General features: G+C 51.5%; 1 protein-coding gene across 3 annotated transcripts in view; it reads left to right on the forward strand.

The window, feature by feature from the left end:
• LOC140460550 (uncharacterized) overlaps positions 1-26,788 on the forward strand; it is a 197,900-nt gene that overhangs the window by 13,827 nt on the left and 157,285 nt on the right. Inside the window, exon 2 of one of the 3 annotated variants that reach the window (XM_072555136.1) lies at positions 1,944-4,685. The exons of the other annotated variants lie outside the window; for them this stretch is intronic. The gene's annotated coding sequence lies outside the window, so the exon portion shown is untranslated. The remainder of the gene's footprint in view (positions 1-1,943; positions 4,686-26,788) is intronic. 3 annotated transcript variants of the gene reach the window in all.

Raw genomic sequence — 26,788 nt, forward strand, 5'->3', positions numbered from 1 at the left:
TTTCAATGAGAGTCTGAGCCAGGGGGTAAATTCAGGTAACTTTTATTGAGATCCAACTTTGTTACCAGCTTCAAACCCCCTCAGCAAAAAGGCAGAGAAAAAGGAGCAGCTTTTTAAACAGCTCAAGGTCAAAGCGCAGACGCTACCCCACCACCCCCCAACTCACCTCACTTCTTTACTATTGGTCACCACCAAGTTGTCTCTTTGTAATTGGATCCTTGGTACAGCCTTAATCCGGAGGAAGTGTTGCCTCACTCAGCAATTTCAACCCATACCCTGTATCGGACCATCAGCACTGGGATTCAAACCTGGGAGCCCCCGGAACTGGGTTGATAGTCCACTTGATACTGCCACTCAGCCATCGCGCCTTCAATCCCGCTGCGATGGTACATGAACTCACTGGTGCCTCCGGAGATTGGTAGAGCTGGTGAAGCCCTTCCCGTACAGGGGGCAGCTGAAGGGCCTTTCTCCTGTGTGGATCTGCTGGTGGGTCAGCAGGTTGGAGGCCTGGGTAAATCTCTTCCCGCACTCAGGACACATAAAGGGCCTCTTCCCCCATGTGGACCCGCTGGTGTCTCAGCAGGGTGGAGGAATAGCTGAAGGGCGTCTCCCCAGTGTGGATCTGCTGGTGGGTTAGCAGGGTGGAGGAAGTGCTGAAGCCCTTCCCGCAGACGGGACGGGAACGGGCTCTCCCCAGTGTGACTGCACCTCCAGGACATATGGGACATGGAAGCTTTTCCCGAAGTTGCCACACTTCCACCGTTTCTCCACGGGGCTGGATTCCTCGGGTTTCTCCATGGCCGAAGCTTCAGTTACACACAAATGCGTGTGGAGCCCCTCCCCACCGTGAATTCCTCTTCCCAGGCCGTATACTGTTTCAGGCTCCACACTCAGTGCGCTGTAACAGTAGGGTCTCTCATCCAGTCCCACTGATGCTGAAAACGTACTCAAACAGGAACCAAAACGCTTTGCCCCTTCTCACAGAATCATAGTTGAAAACCGTTGCGGTCCCGATGGATTGAGTGACTATCAGACATTGACGTCAAAGTGAGGACTGCAGACACTGGAGAGTCAGTATCGAAAAACGTGGCGCTGAAAAAGCACAACAGGTCAGGCAGCATCTGAGGAGCAGGAGAGTCAATGTTTCGGGCATAAGCCCTTCCTCTGTTGATTTTGAAGCTTCAGTCTTCAGATCTTCAAATACACTGTTAAAAACAGATTACAAAAGTCATCACTATCAGTGCAGGGTAGAAATTCAGAACAAGCAATTCTACCATCCCACTCTCCCTTCCCCTCTGTTCTCACTCCGCTCTAACTAATTCCCCTGCAGGTGCTGATTCAGGATCTTACAGGGGCAGAAAAGCAAAAACGTCAAGACTGACTTCTCTCTGAATTTTAGATACCTCCACCTGAAAGTTAATATCTTTCACAACATTGGGATACTGCTGAGAGTGAGCAGGTCTGATTTTGTGAAGCAAAAAAAAAGTGTGTCAATTCAGGGTGAACCTGCAATTCAGCTTCTTGAGGAAGAACCAGACACAAAATGGTTAATGACCCCAGGAAGGTGGGAGCAAAATGAGACGTCAAGGCATTAATACCGATACACTTCAGTCAAACTCTTCTGCTTCCAGTCAGGGCAAAACATCCTCTGAAAGTCCAGTTATCACAGCCACACTTCTGCTTTCACTGAAGACAATTAGAGTCACACAGCACGGAAACAGACCCTTGAGCACAACCTGCCCAGATATCCTAAATTAATCTAGTCACATTTGCCATCACTTGGCCCCTATATGGGCCAGGTGCTGGCAGCTGGGACTAAATTGGGTTGGCTATCTTGTCAGCAAGGACGAGTTGGACCGAAGGGTTTGTTTCTGTGCTGTACATCTGTACGACTCCAGTTTACCATCACTTGGCCTCGACCCATCTGAACCCTTCCTATTCAGATGCCCATCCAGGAGCCTATTAATTTGTCATCGTACCAGCACCCACCACTCCCTCTGGCAGCTCATGCCATCACTCAAGCGACACCACATTGAAAGCGTCTGGTCTGGTGCATCAGATGACATCAGGATAATCTCAGATCGTTCCAGATCGCATCGATACTCAGTCAGTGGCTTTCCCGATCAGGATGTTGTACGTGATCAAGAAGGTCAGTGGGTAGGCAATCCCCCACCTCTTAGTTCAAGTATCTCTACGAGAATTCCCTTGCTGGAGGGTCCCTTGGAGACACTTCAACTGGACTTCATTGAGTTGTAGAAATGTCAGTGCTATAAATATGTTTTGCTTATTGTTGATGTCTTTTCTAAGTGGATTGAAGCCTACCCTCCTCCTAACGCTACTGCTGAGACTGTGGTGAAGATTTTGTTTAAGGAAATAATTCCCCACTTCAGTATATCTGCGTGCATTAGCTCGGACAATGGACCACACTTTGTAGGTAATGTTAACGGAGAACTCTGTTCCCAGCTTTGTATTTGTTGGCAACTGCATGGTGCTTATCATCCTCAGGCGGCCGGCCTTGTTGAATGTTTTAACCAGACTCAAGACTAAACTTGTCAAATTAATGGCAGAGTCTGGCCTCTCCTGGTTATGCTAATCCCTGTGGCCTTATTCCAGATACGATCCGTGTCTGCGGGCAAGACACTACTGTCTCCAGCTGAGAGTCTCTCTGGTCACCCTCTCCGTACCCCTTGGAATGATTTGGCTCTCTTCTCAGTCCACTTCCACCACGTGACCAAAGCAATCATTGGTTATGTTCTGGCTCTAACTAGTGTTATGCGTGCCTTTTACTCCCAGGAGCGTGCGGCCTACAGCAATGTTCCCTCCCTTTCAGCCTCATCACAGGTAGAGCCTGGTTCGTTGGTGCTTGTCAAGAACTGGACTCCAACCTCGTTGGGATGGCCCCTTCCAGGTTTTACTTCCCACCCCTACAGCGGTCAAAGTCGCTGGGTGCTCAGCTTGGGTCCAACTGTACCATTGTAAATTGATTGACCGCACCAATCAAAAGGGGGGAAGAGGTGGAGAGAATACTGGAATCCCAACAAAAGGAGTGGACCCTGTCCAGTTGGGTTTTTGAATTTTGCTGTTGTTCTAATGTTAATCTTATTACAGATACTTGAAGTAAGAGGAGGGACATGTGGGGGAATCGCTTACCTCCTCACCTTTCTGATCACGTACAACATCCTGATGGGGAAAGCCACTAAGTAATGGATGGGACCAGGAATAATCAGAGATTATCCACCACCCATGCTGAGGAGATGTCGTCCAGTGCACAGGACCAGACGCCTTTGATGTATGGAACATGATGAAGATTGATTATTGCAATGGACTCTTACATCAGAAAGACCAGATGGTCCATCTGGACAGTAGAAATCAGTGGGAGTTACCATGTCGTTACCGAACATGTCTTTTTGATTTTACCTGCAACCGCAAGCCTAGTGAGGATAAAAGCTTTCAACCCTGTTAGTATGGTAAATATTTTAAGGGCGGCCAGGAACTCCATTCCTTTTTGCAGGGCAGGCCGACTCAAGAAAAGGGAAGCCTGATAGAGGAAACTCCTCAATCCACAAACAACTTATTTATACAGGCCCACAGAACGCTCTTCACCCCAGAGGCAGTAGTATGTTACCCCTCTCGGAAGATGACTTACTTGCCCCGTCCCCAGTCCGGATTCCAATCTATTCATCAGAATTCCTACTGCCGACCCTGCGAAGAGAAATATCACTTTCCAATACCTCTGGTCTGTGTATACAAACAGCTGGTGTAACACTGGCTGGGGTACAGCAGGCCTAATGCGGCACATGGACCTGGAATGGAACCCTTCCCTTATGCATTTATAGGCCTTTTCTCTTTTCAGAATCTGATACTGTCACCAAGACCATGTACAATCGAGCTAAGGGAGCTCCCAATGGGAACAGCATTCTGAGGACCATTGTCTCCCATACAGTGCGAGTGCTCGAGTCACTTGGCCCATTTTTTACAGCGCTCAAGCAACTCCTCTTGCAAAACGTCGACCCTTTACTCCTGTAGACCTGACCAGACCCCCTGCTGTAACATTTCAGTAACCTATTTTGACAAACTCTCCCTAATATACACCAAACCAGACTATTATTTCTTCAGCTAAGGTAAAGCTACCAATTTCCTTTTCCTTGATGGTAAAGATGTCCCTCATAAGGTCACTATCGGAGCCCTTGTTCCCACAACAGTACCTTGTCCTGGCCAGTGGACAAGTCGATGGAACCTCCATCTGAGGAGGATGCAGCGATCGGTCTCAGCCAACCTTGCTCCAACTGGAAGGATCCCAAGGGACTGGATGACAATACAGGACACCCGATAGGCTGGGGAATCCAGAGTACCCTGAGGTTGGAAGGATCAGCAGGAGTGACAAGTCAACAGAACCGCAATTCCCTCTTTTGGGGCCTGACCATTCGAGGAAATAAGACTAAAGAGGCTCTGGAACAGAGTAAACTGGGATTATCAGACCCTTGTCTTTACTCTATGCAGATTCGGTATGCCTTAGACTGTATACTCGCCCGGGAGGGTGAGGTCTGCACCATTGTCCAAGATAAATGAACGATGGGCATTCCTGATCTCACTGGCAATATTACTGAGATACAAGAAGAGATCCAGGTATTCCTTGACAGAATGACTGAAGGGACAAGTTGGAGGAACTGCAGATCGGGCTGAAGGTACAATTGGCTTATCAATTTAGCTATGTCTGTTTATCGGTATTGGTATTCTTAGGTATTTAATTGCTAGGCTTATGAGGTCCCTTAGTGATATAGATTTGCCCCAGAAGATGCTGCTTTTGCGATCTGATGGCTCACCCACACGGGTCGATGGCGATGATAAATATGACCAGATGAGCTGCGAAGATGGTGGTACCGCTCTGCAGGATGTTGATGGCTGGACCACCTTGAAGGGATTCGTTTGGACTAGCCTTCTCTTTCAGTGATCGTGGTGTAATCAAAGGGAGGAATGAGGGTGTGGGCATCTGGGTGATAAAGTCTAGAGCCTTAAAACTGGTCTTTAAACATTCAGACTAAAATGTAATGCTGAATTATTGAATACATTTACTGCACTAGAAAATAAACAGACAGGAAGGCTCAGAAAGAGGAGAGAACTTAAAGTTAGGGACACCTGAGCTCACCAAGTGATAACAGGATGCTGTAAGACAATTACAAACGTTTGCCTCAGCATCAATGAATCTGTGTGAACAGGACACCAAGTGATAACATTCACAGCCGTTCCCTTGTGAGACCATTTTAGTGCTGAGGCTGTTGAATCCCATAGAAAATTAACTCTTAGTGCTTCTCTGCTATGGATTGAATTGAATTGCATTTTGGGACTTTGAGAGATTTTTATTCCAGGCTTCTAAAGAGTGTGATCTCCAGGACAAACCAAGAGAGAGGCTTTACAGGTCTGAGTTCTCAAAGGATTCCCTGGGCCACCTCAAATCTCCACTTTAACATGGGAGGTAGGACAAAATGGCTTCTGCTTGGCTAACTCAGTCAGAGCTGAGTCAGGCATATACTCACGACTCAGAACAAACAAGAAACCACAGACTGATGTAAATCCGGTGAAAAAACAGTGTGGAAACGGGCCCTTCAGCCCAACCAGTCCACAACGACCCTCTGAAGAGTAGTCCACTCAGACCCATCTCCCTATAACTATTGCACCTAACATTATGGGCAGTTTAGCATGGCCAATTCACCAAACCTGTACATCTTTGGATTGTGGGAGGAAACCCACACAGACACGGGGAGAATGTGCAAACTCCATACAGACAGCCACCCAAGGCTGGAATCGAACCTGGGGCTGTGAGGCAGCAGTGCTAACCACTGGGCCACTGATGAGTACACCTAGAGTGCCAGAAGAATCTGCCGACTTTTACAGAGTTTGGATAGAACTTATGTACATTGTTTAGAGTCAGACATTGAGCATGATCACATAGTAACAACCAATCAGATCCCGCAAGGTCCTCGTGCATTTTTGACTTAGCCTAGGGTGGCTCAGTGGTTAGTACTGCTGCCTCACAGCACCAGGATCCCAGGTTCGATTCCAGCCTTGGGTGACCGTCTGTGTGGAGTTTGCACATTCTCCACGTGCCTGCGTGGGTTTCCTCCGGGTGCTCTGGTTTCCTCCCACAGTCCAAAGATGTGCATGTTAGGTGAATTGGCCGTGCTAAATTGCCCATAGTGTTAGGTGCATTAGTCAGAGGGAAAATGGTTCTGGGTGTGTTAGTCTTTGGAGTGTCAGTGTGGACAGGTTGGCCCGAAGGGCCTGTTTCCACACTGTTGGGAATCTAGTCTAATCTAATCCTTCTGGGCTGATCAGAATCTACTGACCCAGCCGTATCAAAGAATAAACTATTGCTTGTGTGATTGACGAAAAAGAGTCACTTCCAGGTGTGTTTATTGACCAATCCCAGAAATCCGAAGATCCGGACAGCAGTCCAGATCAGAACAACCAGATAGGAAATGGTTAATGTCCCCCAGAATGTGGGGAGCAAAATAAGACATCAAGGCATTAACAACAACACCAGGGAGAACCTGAACATACAGATGTGGCAAGCCAGAATCACAGATGTACAGCACAGAAAGAGTCCCTTCAGTCCAATTCATCCATGCTGACCAGATATCCTAAATCAATCTAGTCCCATTTGCCAGCACGTGGCCCACGTCCCTCTAAATGCTTCCCAACATATACCAATCCAGATACCTTTTAAAGGTTGTAATTGTACCAGCAGTCACCACTTCCTCTGGCAGCTCATTCTTTACACACACCACCCTCTGTGTATAGGAGTTGCCCCTTAGGTTTCTTTTAAATCTCACCCTCACCATAAACCTATGAGCAATCCCAGATCAAAGATCTTGTCTATTTACCCTCGCCATGCCCCACATTATTTTATACAAGGTTGTAGGGTCACCCCTGTAGGATATAGGTAAAGCAGTGTTACTTCTGCAACCATAATTGCTTCTGCAAGGTAAATGAACTAACGCCAGTGTATAATTGTTTCAGCCAAGAGTGGAGTTAACAAGAATGAAAGCTATGTGAAGGAAATATATAATTTCTTTTGTATTAGATAAAATGTGCGTACAAGAATGAAATGTGCCTGCAAACAATGGTAGATGTTACAGACAAAGAGATAAGATGCTGTGAGGGGAGGGGGTGTAGGTTAAGCTAGCTAATGCTCGTTCAAACAGTTATAAGCATCTGTTTCCTGCTTCTGCAAAACAAAAAAAAATCAAGGAGGTCAGAAAGCTCAGTGTCGGCGAAAAATGGGAGGAAATGTTGCTTTCGCAAACAAGGAAGCAGCTGGCAGTGAAAGAGGATAGACGCTAACACTTTGTTCACGCACAAGGCCGGGTAAGGCAAGAAATAGACAAGAGTAATGGGCGCCACCAGGAAAGAATGGAGGGACAAAGCGATCTTTTGAGGGTCAGCTTGGAACATCAGGGCGGGGGGAGGGGGAGGGGAAGGGGGGAATGTGAATGAGGGAAAGAAGCTGACTGTGCTGGAGCAAGGTGGAGGAAGAACAGAGGATGCAAAACCGGCTTGAAGCTACAATGAGGAACATTGCATATGCTGTACTTGTACCTGTTGCATTTACTTGTGGGAATCGGGTGCATTTTAAACATCAAAACAGAAAAGATATCCAGCCCTCCCCGTTCCCAATCTCTATTCTTCAGTCCCTCCTCACCCGGATAATTAAGACACATACCTGAGTTTGCGGAGTCTGTTCCCTCCCTACATTCACTCCAGTTGCTACAAGTGACCAATTTTCCCCTCCCAGGATGAAGAGTCGTCTAGAGGGCGAGAGATTCACGTTGAAACTGACATGGCTACTTCCGCGTTGTGACGTCACAAAGGAACTAGGGGCGGGGCGAGGAAAAGTGACGGTTGGGGGGCGGGGCATGACCGACAAAGGGAAACCGCACTGCGCATGCGCTGCGCCTGCAGCAGACGAGGACGAGAACACACTTTTCAAAAACACCCCTCCCTTAAGAGAATCCCCACAGTGTGGAAGCAGGCCACTCGGCCTCACCGAACCTCCCAAGGGTTACCTACCCACACCCATTGCTCTACATTTAACCCTGAGTAATGCACCTAACCTGCACATTATGCCTAATTTAGCAGAGCCAATCCACCCTAACCTGCACTTTCCTGGGCACGATGGGTATTTCAGCATAGCCAATCCACTTTAGATTAGAGTGGTACTGGAAAAGCACAGCAGTTCAGGCAGCATCCGAGGAGCAGGAAAATCGACGTTTCGCACAAAAGCCCTTCATCATGAATAGAGGCAGAGTGCCTGCAGGGTGGTGAGATAAATGAGAGGGGGGCGGGGTGGGGGTGGGGGTGGGGGTGGGGGTGGGGATTGAGAGAGATAAATTTCAGGTTGTCAGGTGTATGTTGATTTTAAAGAATATTAAGGGTCTTTTAAGAAATAGTTTTAAGCTAAGAAATTACTTGTAGCTGACCACAAAAAAAGGGCAGCGGGGCACTCTAAATAAGCTCATAGTTTGTAGGTCCGCTTTTTGGACAATCAAGATAGTAAAGGATGATCTCAAAGGTCAGACGGTTAGATAAGATAAGAGGAACTGGACAAAATAACAGGAAGGCTGTACTGAACAAGGACAGCCAAATAAGGCAGATTTAAAGAAAAACAAGTGAAGTAATTAATAAGTATGAAAGGCTTGGGTGCAGGGAATTACAAAATGAAGGAATAACGGGCGCAAATAATAACCAAATAAAGGGATAGAATGAAATAGACATTTATAATAGGTTTATTGGTCAGTGTAGGGGTGTCGAGAGAGCCCTCAGAAAAGTATAAAAAGCTCTGTATTTTACTGTCGGATATGTCTCTCTTCATACAGACACCCATCTTGCAACATGTTGGAATAAATGTGCTGCTTCAGAACTCTTTGACTCAGACTGAAAATTATTGATTAAGTGGGGTTCGTTTCTCACAGCACTATGGGTAATTTAGCATGGCCAATCCACCCTAACATTCACATCCCTGGGCACTATGGGTAATTCAACATGGCCAATCCACTTTTGATTAGAGTGATGCTGGAAAAGCATGCAGTTCAGGCAGCATCCGAGAAGCAGGAAAATCGACGTTTCGGGCAAAAGCCCTTCATGAGAAATAGAGCCTGCAGGGTGGAGAGATAAATGAGAGGAGGGTGGGGGTGGGGAGAAAGTAGCATAGAGTACAATAGGTGAATGGGGGTGGGGATGGAGGGGATAGGTCAGGGAGGAGTGTGAGGGAAGGTAGCAAAGAGTATGGAGGTGGGAATGAAGGTGATAGGTCAGACAGGAGGGTGGAATGGCCTGTTCGGATCCGAACTCTGCTGGTTTAAAGGTGGTCCGGAGTCTGTGTGGGATGAGTTGGTTACGGAGGCAGGCACTGACGAAGCAAATGTGGCTGTGGTAGCGAGTCTGTTTCAGGACATGGTTGAAGAGCTTCAGGGCAGAGGAAATGACCTGGGAGTTGCAGTGGGAGAGGGACTGCCTGAGATTCTTATAGAGAGAGGAGGAAAACTTCTTCAAGGCAGGTATCCTTGCAAGAGGATTCATAGTAGGGTTAAAATCAATGAGGTAAAAACAAGGACTGCAGATGATGGAAACCAGATTCTAGAATCCCACAACTCCAGGCTGTAGTCCAACAGACTTCTTTGGAAACAGTAACTTTTGGAGTGCTACCTTTTCATCGGGTGGTTGTGGAGGATAAGATCCTAAGACACAATTTAGAGCAAAACATTCCAGCGTCCTGCCACTGAACTGGTATATTGAACAAACCTGGATTGTTAAGTCTTCCACCTTTTCAAATAGGTTGCAGGTCTCATTACAATGTAAATCCCAGAATTTCTTGTTGTCACCTTCTCAAGATAACAAGGTTTTATAGCAAAAGCTCACATCTCAACCCAGACAATGCATTAAAGGCGTGAGGTCAGAGTCTGCCTGTATCCCAATTTGAGTCAGACTGGTTCTATTTCCAAAGTCAAATTTACAAACTATTACATGTATTGACTGCCTGCAGATTTTTGCTTTAAAAAATGCACATAGAATGTATTTGCAAATATACATCCCACCCCCACCACACACACACACACACGCACACACATGCACACACACACGCACCAGTTGGGTGAATTCGTACTTGCAGAATTATGTCTTTGCTCAAAAACTGCATGAATCCATGCAAGATTCTGTAAATCAGTTTAACCATTGTGGCACAGACAGTCTCACACAGGGGAGCTCACACTTTCAATACATTATCTGGGCTGACGCGACAGTAATTGGTAAAGTTCACTTGAGGATTTAACTATTTTAAAAGGTTTTGTGATTTACATTTGAAAGAACTGAAACTATCATGGTCATTCGAACAGATGAGAGACTTAACAAACAATCCAGGTCTTCTTCAGTATATAATTTTAGTTACATCACACTATAAACTGTTGCTATAAATTCTGTGTCTTACAATTTTATATTCCACAATCCACTGATGAAGGAGCTGCACTCGGAAAGCTAGTGCTTCCACTTAAACTTGTTGGACAGAATTCCTCAAGTAGGGCACCATAAGAATCCTGGGAGACCCCTATTTCTTGTTTACTTCGTAATGAACAAACATTAAGCACGATCCCCTATTTATTTCTCATTTGGTTTCATTTTTCTTGTTTTATTCCCTGCGATGATGTGGGAGAATTGTTAGATTTGGGTCAGCCATTTTGTCACATATTAGAGCCTGGAAACCATTTTGAATCTCAGCTTAGTGCCTGCTTGCTAAAGCTTATGTTTCCCAGGCTCAGCGGAGACGGTTGGCCTTGCAGCTGTACTGCTTCCTGATAAACAAATTCTTTCCTGACATGGGGCTTTATTTCCATCCCCCACAGTTGGCGAGTCAGGCAGGAGATACCCTGGTCCTCTCAGGTCACCGGTCGATATCCTTTGAGAGATGAGTGTCCAAAATAAAGAGGAAAGCTGGCCAGGGACAAAAATGCTGTTAGAAATGTTGATACAATTCTCCCTACTCAGCCATAAGATACTAGTGAGAGAATTCAACAGGGTCCTAGCGTCTGGAGGCGCAGGCAGGCAGAGAGAGAGGGGTGCAGGCAGGCAGAGAGAGAAAGAGAGAGAGAGAGAGAGATGCAGGCAGAGAGAGAGAGAGAAAGAGAGAGAGAGAGAGAGGGGCGCAGGCAGGCAGGGAGAGAGAGAGAAAGAGAGAGGGCGCAGTCAGGCAGAGAGAGTTGCGCAGGCAGGCTGAGAGAGATAGGGGCACAGGCAGGCAGAGAGAGAGAGAGAAAGAGAGGGGCACAGGCAGGCAGAGAGATATAGGGGCGCAGGCAGAGAGAGAGAGAGACAGAGAGCACTTGTGCTTTACAAAGTTAGTAATAATGAATTTGCTTGCCCCAGGGTTTTGAGAGGTGAAACCTTATTTGATAAGCCCTGGACCCACACTGAGGTCCGTGACATGCTTCAAGATGCCCCCGATCTGTTTGAGTGCACAACATTAGTTTTAATTGGTGAGTAGAAATCTGAAGTATAATTGCTCGCTTCAGGACGTCCAGACTTGAATGAATTTGGCATACAGGACACATTGGGCAACTATGAACTGAGACATGTAGAAAGTTGAAGAGTGTTACAGAGAGAAAGGCGCGCAGGCAGGCAGAGAGAGAGAGAGAGAGAGGCGCGCAGGCAGAGGGGGGCATAAACAGGCAGAGAGAGAGGGACGCAGGAAGGCAGAGAGAGGGGGAGTGGCGCAGGCAGGCAGAGAGAGAGAGAGGGGCGCAGGCAGGCAGAGAGAGAGAGAGAGGAGCGCAGGCAGGGGGGGCATAGACGGGCAGAGAGAGGGGGTGCACAGGCAGGCAGAGAGAGGCGCAGGCAGGCAGAGAGAGAGAGGTGCAGGCAGAGAGAGAGGGGCGCAGGCAGAGGGGGGCATAGACGGGCAGAGAGAGAGAGGGGGGGCGCAGGCAGGCAGAGAGAGAGAGGGGGGCGCAGGCAGGCAGAGAGAGAGAGGGGGGTGCAGGCAGGCAGAGAGAGAGAGAGGGACACAGGCAGGCAGAGAGAAAGAGAGGTGTGCAGGCAGGTAGAGAGAGAGAGGGGGCGCAGGCAGGCAGCGAGGGGGGGGGCAGGCAGAGAGAGGGGGAGTGCAGGCAGGCAGAGAGAGAGAGAGAGGGCACAGGCAGGCAGAGAGAGAGGGGGGCGCAGGCAGGCAGAGAGAGAGGGGGCGCAGGCAGGTAGGCAGAGAGAGAAAAAGAAAGAAGGGCATATGCAGACTGAGAGGGGTGGCGCAGGTAGGCAGAGAGAGAGAAAGAGAGAGGGCGCAGTCAGGCAGAGAGAGATGGGGCGCAGGCAGAGAGAGAGAGAGAGAAAGAGAAAAAGAGAGAGAGAGGTGCAGGCAGGCAGCGAGAGGGGGGTGCAGGCAGGCAGAGAGAGAGAGAGAGGCGCAGGCAGAGTGAGATAGAGAGGCGCAGGCAGGTAGGGGGAGAGTGAGAGGGGCGCAGGGAGGCAGAGAGAGAGAGAGAGAGAGGGGGTGCAGGCAGAGTGAGAGAGAGGTGCAGGCAGAGAGAGAGAGAGGGGCGCAGGCAGGCAGAGAGAGAGAGAGAGAGGGGGGCGCAGGCAGAGAGAGAGAGAGAGAGGGGCGCAGGCAGAGAGAGAGTGAGAGGGGCGCAGGCAAGCAGGGGGAGAGTGAGAGGGGCGTGGGCAGGCAGGGGGAGAGTGAGAGGGGTGCAGGCAGGCAGAGAGAGAGAGAGAGAGGGGGACGAAGGCAGGCAGAGAGAGAGAGAGAGGGGCGCAGGCAGAGAGAGAGAAGGGGCGCAGGCAGGCAGAGAGAGAGAAGGGGCGCAGGCAAGTTGAGAGAGAGGGGCACAGACAGGCAGGCAGGGAGAGAGAGAGGCGCAGGCAGGCAGAGAGAGAGGGGTGCAGGCAGGCAGAAGGGGGAGAGAGAGAGAGAGACGCAGGCAGAGAGAGAGAAAGAGAGAGAGAGAGAGATGCAGGCAGAGAGAGAGGGACGCAGGCAGGCAGAGAGAGAGAGGGGCGCAGGCAGGCAGGGAGAGAGAGAGAAAGAGAGAGGGCGCAGTCAGGCAGAGAGAGTTGCGCAGGCAGGCAGAGAGAGATAGGGGCACAGGCAGGCAGAGAGAGTGGGAAAGAGAGAGGGGCACAGGCAGGCAGAGAGATATAGGGGCTCAGGCAGAGAGAGAGAGAGAGAGTGAGAGAGAGAGAAAAAGAGAGAGCGAGAGAGAGAGAGAAAGAGAGGCAGGCGCAGGCAGGCAGAGAAAGAGAGAGAGAGAGGGTGCTGACAGGCAGAGAGAGAGAGAGGGGCGCAGACAGGCAGGAAGGCAGAGAGAGGGAGAGGGGCGCAGGCAGGCAGAGGGAGTAGAAAGAGAGGGGGTGCAGGCAGGCAGAGAGAGAGAGGGGGCGCAGGAAGGCAGGCAGAGAGAGAGAGGGGGGTGTAGGCAAGCTGAGAGAGAGAGAGGAGCGCAGGCAGGCAGGGAAAGAGAGTGGTGCAGGCAGGCAGATAGAGAGAGAGAGGGGCTCAGGCAGGTTGAGAGAGAGGGGCACAAACAGGCAGGCAGGGAGAGAGAGAGAGGCGCAGGCAGGCAGAGAGAGAGGGGTGCAGGCAGGCAGAGAGAGAGAGAGAGGGGCTCAGGCAGGTTGAGAGAGAGGGGCACAGACAGGCAGGCAGGGAGAGAGAGAGGGGTGCAGGCAGAGAGAGAGAGAGAGAGAGGTGCAGGCAGGCAGAGAGAGAGGGGTGCAGGCAGGCAGAGAGAGAGGGAGAGAGAGAGGGGGGCTCAGGCAGGCAGTGAGCGGGGAATGGCAGGCAAGCAGAGAGAGAGAGAGAGAGAGGGGTGCAGGCAGGCAGAGAGAGAGAGAGAGAGGGGTGCAGGCAGAGAGAGAGAGAGAGAGAGAGACGCAGGCAGAGAGAGAGAGAGAGAGCGAGAGAGAGAGACGCAGGCAGAGAGAGAGAGAGAGACGCAGGCAGAGAGAGAGAGACACGCAGGCAGAGAGAGAGAGAGAGAGAAAGAAAGAGAGAGAGAGATGCAGGCAGAGAGAGAGAGGAGCAGGCAGGCAGAGAGACAGGGGTGCAGGCAGGCAGAGGGAGAGGGGCTCAGGCAGGCAGTGAGCGGTGGATGGCAGGCAAGCAGAGAGAGAGAGAGAGAGAGAGAGGTGCAGGCAGGCAGCGAGCGAGGAGGAGGTGCAGGCAAGCAGAGAGAGAGAGAGAGAGAGGGGTGCAAGCAGGCAGCGAGCGAGGAGGGGGTGCAGGCAAGCAGAGAGAGAAAGAAGGAGGGGCTCAGGCAGGCAGAAAGAGAGAGAGGGGCACAGGCAGAGAGAGAGAGGGCGCTGGCAGGCAGGCAGGCAGAGAGAGGGAGAGGGGCGCAGGCAGGCAGAGGGAGGGAGAGGGGCGCAGGAAGGCAGGCTGAGAGAGAGAGAGAGGCGCAGGTAGGCAGAGAGAGAGAGTGGTGCCGGCAGGCAGGGAGAGAGAGTGGTGCAGGCAGGCAGAGAGAGAGGGGGACTCAGGCAGGCAGGCAGAGAGAGGGAGAGGGGTGCAGGCAGGCAGAGGGAGTAGAAAGAGAGGGGGGTGCAGGCAGGCAGAGAAAGAGAGGGGGCGCAGGAAGGCAGGCTGAGAGAGAGAGAGAGAGAGGCGCAGGTAGGCAGAGAGAGAGAGGGGCGCAGACAGGCAGAGAGAGGGAGAGGGGTGCAGGCAGGCAGAGGGAGTAGAAAGAGAGGGGGGTGCAGGCAGGCAGAGAGAGAGAGGGGGCGCAGGAAGGCAGGCTGAGAGAGAGAGAGAGAGAGGCGCAGGTAGGCAGAGAGAGAGAGGGGTGCAGGCAGGCAGGGAGAGAGAGTGGTGCAGGCAGGCAGAGAGAGAGGGGGACTCAGGCAGGCAGAGAGAGAGAGAGAAGGGGCGCAGGCAGGTTGAGAGAGGGGGCACAGACAGGCAGGCAGGGAGAGAGAGAGAGGCGCAGGCAGGCAGAGAGAGAGGGGCTCAGGCAGGCAGTGAGCGGGGGATGGCAGGCAAGCAGAGAGAGAGAGAGAGAGAGAGAGGGGTGCAGGCAGGCAGAGAGAGAGAGAGAGGGGGGTGCAGGCAGAGAGAGAGAGAGACGCAGGGAGAGAGAGAGACGCAGGCAGAGAGAGAGAGACACAGGCAGAGAGAGAGAAAGAGAGAGGAGCAGGCAGGCAGAGAGAGGGGTGGAAGCAGACAGAGAGCGAGGGGGACACATGCAGGCAAGCAGAGAGAGAGAGGCGCAGGCAGGCAGAGAGAGAGGGAGGCAGGTAGAGAGAGAAGGGTGCAGGCAGGCAGACAGAGGGACGCAGGCAGGTAGAGAGAGAGGGAGGCAGGTAGAGAGAGAGGGACACAGGCAGGCAGAGAGAGGGACGCAGGCCGGTAGATGGAGAGGGAGGCAGGTAGAGAGAGAGGGGTGCAGGCAGGCAGAGAGAGGGACGCAGGCAGGCAGAGAGAGAAAGGGGTGCAGGCAGGCAGAGAGAGAGAGAAGGAGGGGCGCATGCAGGCAGAGAGAGAGAGGCGCAGGCAGGCAGGGAGAGAGAGAGAGGGGCGCAGGCAGAGAGAGAGAGACGCAGGCAGAGAGAGAGAGAGAGAGAGAGAAAGAAAGAGAGAGAGAGAGAGAGAGATGCAGGCAGAGAGAGGAGCAGGCAGGCAGAGAGAGAGGGGCTCAGGCAGGCAGTGAGCGGTGGATGGCAGGCAACCAGAGAGAGAGAGAGAGAGAGGGGTGCAGGCAGAGAGAGAGAGAGAGTGGTGCAGGCAGGCAGAGAGAGAGAGAGAGAGAGAGAGAGAGAGGGGTGCAGGCAGAGAGAGAGTGAGAGGGGCGCAGGCAAGCAGGGGGAGAGTGAGAGGGGCGTGGGCAGGCAGGGGGAGAGTGAGAGGGGTGCAGGCAGGCAGAGAGAGAGAGAGAGAGGGGGACGAAGGCAGGCAGAGAGAGAGAGAGAGAGGGGCGCAGGCAGAGAGAGAGAAGGGGCGCAGGCAGGCAGAGAGAGAGAAGGGGCGCAGGCAAGTTGAGAGAGAGGGGCACAGACAGGCAGGCAGGGAGAGAGAGAGGCGCAGGCAGGCAGAGAGAGAGGGGTGCAGGCAGGCAGAAGGGGGAGAGAGAGAGAGAGACGCAGGCAGAGAGAGAGAAAGAGAGAGAGAGAGAGATGCAGGCAGAGAGAGAGGGACGCAGGCAGGCAGAGAGAGAGAGGGGCGCAGGCAGGCAGGGAGAGAGAGAGAAAGAGAGAGGGCGCAGTCAGGCAGAGAGAGTTGCGCAGGCAGGCAGAGAGAGATAGGGGCACAGGCAGGCAGAGAGATTGGGAAAGAGAGAGGGGCACAGGCAGGCAGAGAGATATAGGGGCTCAGGCACAGAGAGAGAGAGAGAGAGAGAGTGAGAGAGAGAGAAAAAGAGAGAGCGAGAGAGAGAGAGAGAGAAAAAGAGAGGCAGGCGCAGGCAGGCAGAGAGAGAGAGAGAGAGAGAGAGAGGGCGCTGACAGGCAGAGAGAGAGAGAGGGGCGCAGGCAGGCAGGAAGGCAGAGAGAGGGAGAGGGGCGCAGGCAGGCAGAGGGAGTAGAAAGAGAGGGGGGTGCAGGCAGGCAGAGAGAGAGAGAGGGGGCGCAGGAAGGCAGGCAGAGAGAGGGGGGGGCGTAGGCAAGCTGAGAGAGAGAGAGGAGCGCAGGCAGGCAGGGAGAGAGAGAGAGGGGGGCGTAGGCAAGCTGAGAGAGAGAGAGAGGGGCGCAGGCAGGCAGGGAGAGAGAGAGAGAGAAAGAGAGAGGGCGCAGTCAGGCAGAGAGAGTTGCGCAGGCAGGCAGAGAGAGATAGGGGCACAGGCAGGCAGAGAGAGAGAAAGAGAGAGGGGCACAGGCAGGCAGAGAGATATAGGGGCTCAGGCAGAGAGAGAGAGAGAGAGAGAGTGAGAGAGAGAGAAAAAGAGAGAGCGAGAGAGAGAGAGAGAGAAAGAGAGGCAGGCGCAGGCAGGCAGAGAAAGAGAGAGAGAGAGAGAGAGAGGGCGCTGACAGGCAGAGAGAGAGAGAGGGGCGCAGACAGGCAGGAAGGCAGAGAGAGGGAGAGGGGCGCAGGCAGGCAAAGGGAGTAGAAAGAGAGGGGGTGCAGGCAGGCAGAGAGAGAGAGGGGGCGCAGGAAGGCAGGCAGAGAGAGAGAGGGGGGTGTAGGCAAGCTGAGAGAGAGAGAGGAGCGCAGGCAGGCAGGGAAAGAGAGTGGTGCAGGCAGGCAGATAGAGAGAGAGAGGGGCTCAGGCAGGTTGAGAGAGAGGGGCACAAACAGGCAGGCAGGGAGAGAGAGAGAGGCGCAGGCAGGCAGAGAGAGAGGGGTGCAGGCAGGCAGAGAGAGAGAGAGAGGGGCTCAGGCAGGTTGAGAGAGAGGGGCACAGACAGGCAGGCAGGGAGAGAGAGAGGGGTGCAGGCAGAGAGAGAGAGAGAGAGAGAGGTGCAGGCAGGCAGAGAGAGAGGGGTGCAGGCAGGCAGAGAGAGAGAGAGAGAGAGAGAGGGGGGCTCAGGCAGGCAGTGAGCGGGGGATGGCAGGCAAGCAGAGAGAGAGAGAGAGAGGGGTGCAGGCAGGCAGAGAGAGAGAGAGAGAGAGGGGTGCAGGCAGAGAGAGAGAGAGAGAGAGAGAGAGACGCAGGCAGAGAGAGAGAGAGAGAGAGAGACGCAGGCAGAGAGAGAGAGAGAGAGAGAGAGAGAGACGCAGGCAGAGAGAGAGAGAGAGAGACGCAGGCAGAGAGAGAGAGACACGCAGGCAGAGAGAGAGAGAGAGAAAGAAAGAGAGAGAGATGCAGGCAGAGAGAGAGAGAGGAGCAGGCAGGCAGAGAGACAGGGGTGCAGGCAGGCAGAGGGAGAGGGGCTCAGGCAGGCAGTGAGCGGTGGATGGCAGGCAAGCAGAGAGAGAGAGAGAGAGAGAGAGGGGTGCAGGCAGGCAGCGAGCGAGGAGGGGGTGCAGGCAAGCAGAGAGAGAGAGAGAGAGGGGTGCAGGCAGGCAGCGAGCGAGGAGGGGGTGCAGGCAAGCAGAGAGAGAAAGAAGGAGGGGCTCAGGCAGGCAGAAAGAGAGAGAGGGGCGCAGGCAGAGAGAGAGAGAGGGCGCTGGCAGGCAGGCAGGCAGAGAGAGGGAGAGGGGCGCAGGCAGGCAGAGGGAGGGAGAGGGGCGCAGGAAGGCAGGCTGAGAGAGAGAGAGAGGCGCAGGTAGGCAGAGAGAGAGAGTGGTGCCGGCAGGCAGGGAGAGAGAGTGGTGCAGGCAGGCAGAGAGAGAGGGGGACTCAGGCAGGCAGAGAGAGAGGGGGACTCAGGCAGGCAGAGAGAGAGAGAGAAGGGGCGCAGGCAGGTTGAGAGAGGGGGCACAGACAGGCAGGCAGGGAGAGAGAGAGAGGCGCAGGCAGGCAGAGAGAGAGGGTGCAGGCAGGCAGAGAGAGAGAGAGGGGCTCAGGCAGGCAGTGAGCGGGGGATGGCAGGCAAGCAGAGAGAGAGAGAGAGAGAGGGGTGCAGGCAGGCAGAGAGAGAGAGAGAGGGGGGTGCAGGCAGAGAGAGAGAGACGCAGGGAGAGAGAGACGCAGGCAGAGAGAGAGAGACACAGGCAGAGAGAGAGAGAGAGAGACGCAGGCAGAGAGAGAGAGATGCAGGCAGAGAGAGAGAAAGAGAGAGGAGCAGGCAGGCAGAGAGAGGGGTGGAAGCAGACAGAGAACGAGGGGGACACATGCAGGCAAGCAGAGAGAGAGAGGCGCAGGCAGGCAGAGAGAGAGGGAGGCAGGTAGAGAGAGAAGGGTGCAGGCAGGCAGACAGAGGGACGCAGGCAGGTAGAGAGAGAGGGAGGCAGGTAGAGAGAGAGGGACACAGGCAGGCAGAGAGAGGGACGCAGGCCGGTAGATGGAGAGGGAGGCAGGTAGAGAGAGAGGGGTGCAGGCAGGCAGAGAGAGGGACGCAGGCAGGCAGAGAGAGAAAGGGGTGCAGGCAGGCAGAGAGAGAGAGAAGGAGGGGCGCATGCAGGCAGAGAGAGAGAGGCGCAGGCAGGCAGGGAGAGAGAGACAGGGGCGCAGGCAGAGAGAGAGAGAGAGAGAGACGCAGGCAGAGAGAGAGAGACGCAGGCAGAGAGAGAGAGAGAGAAAGAAAGGGAGAGAGAGAGAGATGCAGGCAGAGAGAGGAGCAGGCAGGCAGAGAGAGAGGGGCTCAGGCAGGCAGTGAGCGGTGGATGGCAGGCAAGCAGAGAGAGAGAGAGAGAGGGGTGCAGGCAGAGAGAGAGAGAGAGGGGTGCAGGCAGGCAGAGAGAGAGAGAGAGAGAGAGAGGGGTGCAGGCAGAGAGAGAGAGAAAGAGAGAGGCGCAGGCAGGCAGAGAGAGAGGGAGGCAGGTAGAGAGAAAGGGGTGCAGGCAGGCAGAGAGAGAGGGGGACTCAGGCAGGCAGACAGAGAGACGGGCACAGGCAGGCAGAGAGAGAGAGGGGGGATGCAGGCAGGCAGAGAGAGAGAGGGGGGATGCAGGCAGGCAGCGAGAGAGAGAGAGAGAGAGAGAAGGGGGTGCGCAGGCAGGCAGAGAGAGAGAAAGAGAGACACACACATGCAGGGAGGCAGAGAGACAGACTGACAGGGAGAGACTGCCTCAGTGCCAACACCCTGCAGCTTGCAGAAAGGTTAACACTTTGTAATCTGGTTTGAATGCACATTCGCCTGGGTCTGACACTGAAATCACAGGGGAAGCCCCTGCTGAAGAACACAAACTATGGTCTCAAATAGGGTACTCCCTCCACACCCAAACCAAAATCTGGGTGACCCCTGCTGGACTGGTTTGTGTTCCTTCTTTGCTGCTGCCTATTTTAGTTGATTATGTGCATTATTGTACACACTTGGGCAGGGAGGGAATGGTTAATACTCTGTTACAAACTTGGTGGCACCTGGATTTTCAGAAAGCAGCGAGGAAAAGAGCTGAAGTGTGTTTAACTTGTAAATTTTAATTTGATCTTTCTGTCTTTCACTACACTCTTTCTTACCTTTCTTTCACTAACTCTGTTTGATTGGGCCTGATAACCTCTAGTAAACGGGAATTACACTTTAATGCTTTTCTGTATACACAGTAGGTCAACCACTCTACCTGCTGAGTATGTGCCCATTATCCCCATCCATCCCGAACCCGTACCAAGCGAGACCTTATGGAGTTTGAGCAACTTGCAGCTTTCTTTCCCCCTGCCTTTGGAACTGCTTAACTGGAAATCAAAGTCACCCCACAGACAATCCTGCGCTCGGCTCAGTTCACTGTTGTGGCCCTCCTCTCCAGTGATCTCTCAGATGCTGAGATTTCCCATTCCTGATGAAACCCCTGATGATGATTCCCAATTGCTGGAGTCTTCTGCCCCTGTCCTTACTGAACCCAAGGACTATATGTCTGATATCCAACCACCACCCCCTGGCTCTGGGTATAATTCCTCTTTTGCTGATGCCCATAATCTCTGATTTTTAATAAAAAGGAGGCATTGTGGGAGAATTTGAACAAAATTCATAAAACTGCATGGAAGCCATTTTGTCACAGAGTAATGTTTGCAGAAAAATGTAGCTTGTTAACATAATGCTGTCTGAGCCCTGGCTAAGGAATTCTGTTTTGATAGCCTGACCTTGTAGCTGCGGGCTGTCTCTGCTCCTCAGGCCATTAGACTGTGCTGCTTCATAGAATGATGGATTGGTTCTCTATGTCCCTTATCGGTAATTCGAGCCTAGCTGGACCTGCAGTATAAGATAACATTCAGGTTTGTAGACATTAAGAAACGTAGGTCTGGACAATGTATGCGAAACTTACGACTGCCCCTCAGTTGTATAATTAATGGAAAGTGGGGCTTGTGATTTACCATAAGACTTGTAACATTCTGTATTACATTAGAATACATTAGACTTTGTTTTGAACTAAGAGGAACTCCCCATGGCAACAAATAAAGCTAGTTAATTGCTCAAGGTCTTCTCTCCTGACGACTTTGCTTTAAACGATTTGACACACAAGTTACTTTTCCCCAACAGTACTAATACTTACATCGAAGGGAGAGAGAATTCCTCAAGTAGGGCACTCTCAGAATCCTGGGAGACCCCTATTTCTGGTTTACTTCCTAATGAACAAACATTAAGCATTTATTTATTTCTGATTTTGTTTCATTTTTCTTGTTTGATTCCCTGCTGTGACTACACTCTTGTCTGGATGGGTGACAGGCTGAGATTGTGGGTTGGCTTTCGATTAACTGAATGTTTTCTTGTTCTGGAAGCTGTAAAACAGGTGTGAAAGCTTCTGCAGAAATCCAGAAAGGTTGAGGACAGACCGACATCTTACTCTGTGGGAACAGGGAGATCAGAGGACAGAGAAATCAGGCCCTGAAATCCGAGCAGACACCAGACTACCGTGTGATCTGTGCTTTGATTAGCAGTGCCAACCCTCTGTCTTTACCGAGCTTCCCATCTGACTCCCCCCTCAATATTCAGGATCCAATCCTTGCCATCCTGAAGCCATGTCTCTGTCAGGAGTCTCAGACCATAATTATTCATTTCAATGTGTGCACTTACTTCAATCACTTTTGTTACAATGCGGCACACATTCAGACTCACCATGTATTGTTTCAGGTTTTGTGATCTTTATAATCCAGTTTTGATTGCTGGTATATTTACTCTCCTTGTCCCTTTCTTTGTTCTCTGATGTTCATTTTCCACATCACTACATTACTCACCGGCCTTGATTTGGATTGGCCATCATGTCCAGGGACGTGCAGGTTAGGTGGGTGAGCCATGGGAAATGCAGGGTTATAGTTTCACAGTAATAGAAGCAGGGGTAGACCATTTTGCCCATCCAGTCTGCTCTGCCATTCATTAAGATCATGGCTGATCTATCCATTGTCTGAGCTCCTCCTCCCTGCATTGTCCCAATTACCCTTAATTCCCAGACTCAACAGAGACACTCGGCCTTGCAACTGTACAGTTACCTGATAATTTCCTAATTATTACCTAATTATTTACTTGCATGGGAATATTCTTCTCTTTGCAAGGACCTATTGTATACTTATCAGCTACTAACCAACATTGTCCAGACACTGCGTCGCTGGGCAAAGTGACTTAGTTTGCTCAAATTCCTGCAATTAACAGTTTACTAATTGTTAAATGACTGTAACCTATATAATCACACAACTCTCTGTTTCTCGTCGGAGTGACTTGTGACTATTAGGTCGACTTGGCTCTCCCCGTGAGCTCCCGAATAAACAGTCAATAACTCAAGGTTTGTGAGTCATGATTACGTGTCCAATACTTATTGGACTACGACGAGCAAGTCACCCACAGCATAATCCACTTCCATCCCCAACATGGATCAAGAGGCCATCCTTTTTTGCCAGACAAGTGAATGTACCAAGCTCAGGAAACAAAGCCTGTCAAACATTAACAGGCACAGATCTAAACCAACCTTTTCCAGAGTCTGTCCCTTCACCTCGATTGACTTTCTTTTTCCCTCAGCTCCTACAAACTAACAGCTGAACCCAAGGATGAGAAAAGAGAGTGCGGTACTCCCAGATGTTAAACAGAGGAAGGAAGTTGCAGTCTGGACTGAAGCTCAATCTTCATTCAGAGAGAGAGAGGAGCAACAGCAGCTTCAGAAGCTCATGGTCGACGATATCTCATGCTCAGAAGATATTTGGTGGGGGTGGGGAGGGGGGTGTTCTGATTGGCAGGAGGACCAGGCCCCTTCCAGTCCTCCAGGGTTTCCATAAAATTGGTTTCCCCATCCATCAGAACGACGGGGTGCGGGGCCCCATTTCGATCTCACACATGCGCAACATGAACACTGTTCACGGTAAATAGAGCGATATCTGGTTCGCAAGGGATTGTGGGAAGTATAGCAGCCATTAAAAAGATGAAATCAAGGGTCCTTTATGCCGTTTTAACCGTCCTTTTTCATGTGTTGGTGACGAATGCGTCAATAGCTAATCTTTAATCGATTTTCGATTGATACACTGAGTGAAAGACCACAGATGTTTAACTCTCTTTTTCCAGTATAATGCTCTTTATCTGTCCTCACATAAGGATCAAATCAAAGCCCGACATCTGTTCCTCCTGAACGTTGACTTTTTTTCAATTTGCAGGTTCCATCCCTCCGTTTCAACCATTTATTAAAAGTTACTCATGGTGAATGGGCATTGCTGGATAACCAGCATTTAGTTCCCCTTGAGAAGGTGATGGTGACCCGCCTTCTTCAACTGCTGTGATCCATAATGGTACGGTGACCCACAATGTCCTTAGGGAGTAAATTCCAGGATTTAGACCCAGGGACACTGAGGGAACAACAATATATTTCCAAGTTAAGATGGTGAGTGGCTTGGAGGGGTACTTGCAAGAGGTTGTGTTCCCAAGTATCTGTTGCTCTGGTCCTTCTAGTTAGAAGTGGTTGTTGGTTTGGAAGGCATTTTCTAAGGATCTTTGGTGAATTTCTGTGTTGGGTCTTGTAGATCATACACACTACTGCTTCTGAACAGTGGGGCAGAGGAAGTGAATGTATGTGGAGATGGTGCCAAACAAGCAGGCGACTTTGTCCTGGATGGTATCAAGCTTTTTGAATGTTGTTGAAGCTGCACCCATCCAAGCTGGTGGGAGAGGATTCCATTACACTGCTGACTTTGTCTTGTAGAAGATGGACAGGGTTTGGGGAGTCACTGTATTCCTGACCTGTTGCCTTCTCTTGTTGCCATTGTGTCTGTGATTAGGCTAGTTGAGTTTCTGGGTAAAAACAATGACTGCAGATGCTGAAAACCAGATTCTGGATTAGTGGTGCTGGAAGAGCACAGCAGTTCAGGTAGCATCTGAGGAGCAGTAAAATCGATGTTTTGGGCAAAAGCCCTTCATCAGGAATACAGGCAGAGAGTCTGAAGGGTGGACAGATAAGTGCGAGGAGGATGCGGGTGGGGAGAAAGTAGCATAGAGTACAATAGGTGAGTGGGGGAGGGGATGAAGGTGATAGGTCGGGAGTGGATAGGTGGAAAAGAAGATAGACAGGTAGGACAAGTCATGGGGACAGTGCTGAGCTGGAAGTTTGGAACTGGGGTGAGGTGGGGGAAGGGGAAATGAGGAAACTGTTGAAGTCCACATTGATGCCCTGAGGTTGAAGTGTTCCGAGGCGGAAGATGAGGCATTCTTCCTCCAGGCGTCTGGTGGTGAAGGAGCGGTGGTGAAGGAGGCCCAGAACCTCCATGTCCTCAGCAGAGTGGGAGGGGGAGTTGAAATGTTGGGCCACAGAGCGGTGTGGTTGATTGGTGTGGGTGTCCTGGAGATGTTCCCTAAAGTGCTCTGCTAGGAGGTGTCCAGTCTCCCCAATGTAGAGGAGACCGCATCGGGAGCAATGGATACAATAAATGATATTGGTGGATGTGCAGGTAAAACTTTGATGAATGTGGAAGGCTCCTTTAGGGCCTTGGATGGAGGTGGGGGAGGAGGTGTGGGCACAGGTTTTGCAATTCCTGCGGTGGCAGGGGAAGGTGCCAGGATGGGAGTGTGGGTTGAAGGAGGGCATGGACCTGACCAGGTAGTCATGGAGGGAACGGTCTTTGCGGAAGGTGGAAAGGGGTGGGGAGGGAAATATATCCCTGATGGTGGGGTCTGTTTGGAGGTGGCGGAAATGTCAGCGGATGATTTGGTTAATGCGAAGGTTGGTAGGGTGGAAGCTGATCACCAGGGGCATTCTGTCCTTGTTACAGTTGGAGGGGTGGGGTCTGAGGGCGGAGGTGCAGGATGTGGATGAGATGCGTTGGAGGGCATCTTTAACCACGTGGGAAGGGAAATTACGGTCTCTAAAGAAGGAGGCCATCTGGTGTGTTCTGTGGTAGATCTGGTCCTCCGGGGAGCAGATACGGCAGAGGCGGAGGAGTTGGGAATACAGGATGGCATTTTTGCAGGATGTAAGATGGGAAGAGGTGTAGTCCAGGTAGCTGTGGGAGTCGGTGGGTTTGTAAATAATGTTGGTATTAAGTCGGTCGTCAATAATGGAGATGGAGAGGTTTAGGAAGGGGAGGGAGTGTCAGAGATGGTCCAGGTAAATTTAAGGTCAGGGTGGACTGTGTTGGTGAAGTTGATAAATTGCTCAACCTCCTCACGAGAGCACGAGGTGGCGCCAATGCAGTCATCAATGTAGCGGAGGAAGAGGTGGGGAGTGGTGCCGGTGTAATTATGGAAAATCGACTGTTCTCCATGGCCACAAAGAGACAGGCATAGCTGGGGCCCATATGGGTGCCCATGGCTACCCCTTTGGTCTGGAGGAAGTGGGAGGATTCGAAGGAGAAATTGTTAAGGGTGAGGACCAGTTCAGCCGAACGAATGAGAGTGTCGGTGGAAGGGTACTGTTGGGGACATTTGGAGAAGAAGAAACGGAGGGCTTGGAGCCCCTGATCATAGCGGATGAAGGTGTAGAGGGATTGGATACCCATGGTGAAGATGAGGCATTGGGGGCCGGTGAAACAGAAGTCTTGGAGGAGGTGGAGGGTGTGGGTGGTGTCTCAAACATATGTGGGGAATTCCTGGAATGGGGGATAGGACAGTGTTGAGGTAGGTAGAAATGAGTTCAGTGGGGCAGGAGCATGCTGAGACGATGGGTCGGCCAGGGTGGTCAGGCTTGTGGATCTTGGGAAGGAGGTAGAACCAGGCAGTGCAGGGTTGCCAGACTATAAGGTTGGAAGCTGTGGGTGGGAGATTTCCTGAGGTGATGAGGTTCTGTGTCGTCTGGGAGATGATGGTTTGGTGATGGGGGTGGGGTCATGGTCGAGGGGGTGGGGTCATGGTCGAGGGGGTGGTAGGAAGAGGTGTCCTCGAGTTGGCGTTTGGCTTCAGCGGTGTAGAGGTCAGTGCGCCACAATACCACTGCACCCCCTTTATCTGCTGGCTTGATGGTGAGGTCAGGATTGGAGCAGAGGGATTGGAGGGCTGCGTGTTGTGAGGGTGAGAGGTTGGAGGAGGGGAGGGGGGTAGACAGGTTAAGGCGGTTAATGTCCCGGCGGCAGTTGGAAATGAAGAGGTCGAAAGCGGGTAATAGGCGTTTGCGAGGTGTCCAGGTAGATGCATGTGTGTTCGAGGTGGGCGAAGGGGTCCTCAGAAGGTGGAAGGGAGTCCTGATTGTGAAAATAAGCTCGGAGGCAGAGGCGGCGGAAGAAGTATTCGACATCACAGCATGTATTAAATTCATTGATGCGTGGACGGAGGGGGATGAAGGTGAGTCCTTTGCTGAGGACTGATCGTTCGTCCTCAGTGAGTTTCTGGTCAATGGACAGTGGGGTATTTAGTGACAGTAACACTGTTGAATATCATGGGGCAGTGGCAGATGATCTCTTTTGGGGATGAGTCATTGTTTGGCATTGGCATGGCATACATGTTACTTGTCACTCATCAGCCCATTGGATATTGTTAAGATCTTGTTGCATTTCAAACTGAACTGCTTCAGTTTATGAGGAGTTGTGAATCGTGCTGAACATTGTGCAATTATTGGCAAATATTTCCACCTCTGACCTTATGATGGAGGATGGTCATTGATGAAGATGGTTGAGCCTAAGACACTACCCTATGAATTCCTGAAGAGACGTTCTGGAACTGTGATGACTGACCTCCAACAACCACAGCCATCTCTCTATGTGCCAGGTATCCCTGAACAATTCAGATACACAACAATATTTCAAAACTAATTGAAGGAATACATATGAGACACCTCTCTTCTGGGAGTCTCCAGTGCAAGTTTTTCTGTTCCAGAAACAATTTGATAAGTGTTGACTTTCATTAACCTTGTTGATCTTGGCCACACGCAGTGCCCCCATCCATT

The sequence above is a fragment of the Chiloscyllium punctatum genome, chromosome 36, assembly GCF_047496795.1.
Source record: "Chiloscyllium punctatum isolate Juve2018m chromosome 36, sChiPun1.3, whole genome shotgun sequence".
Classification (NCBI taxonomy): domain Eukaryota; kingdom Metazoa; phylum Chordata; class Chondrichthyes; order Orectolobiformes; family Hemiscylliidae; genus Chiloscyllium; species Chiloscyllium punctatum.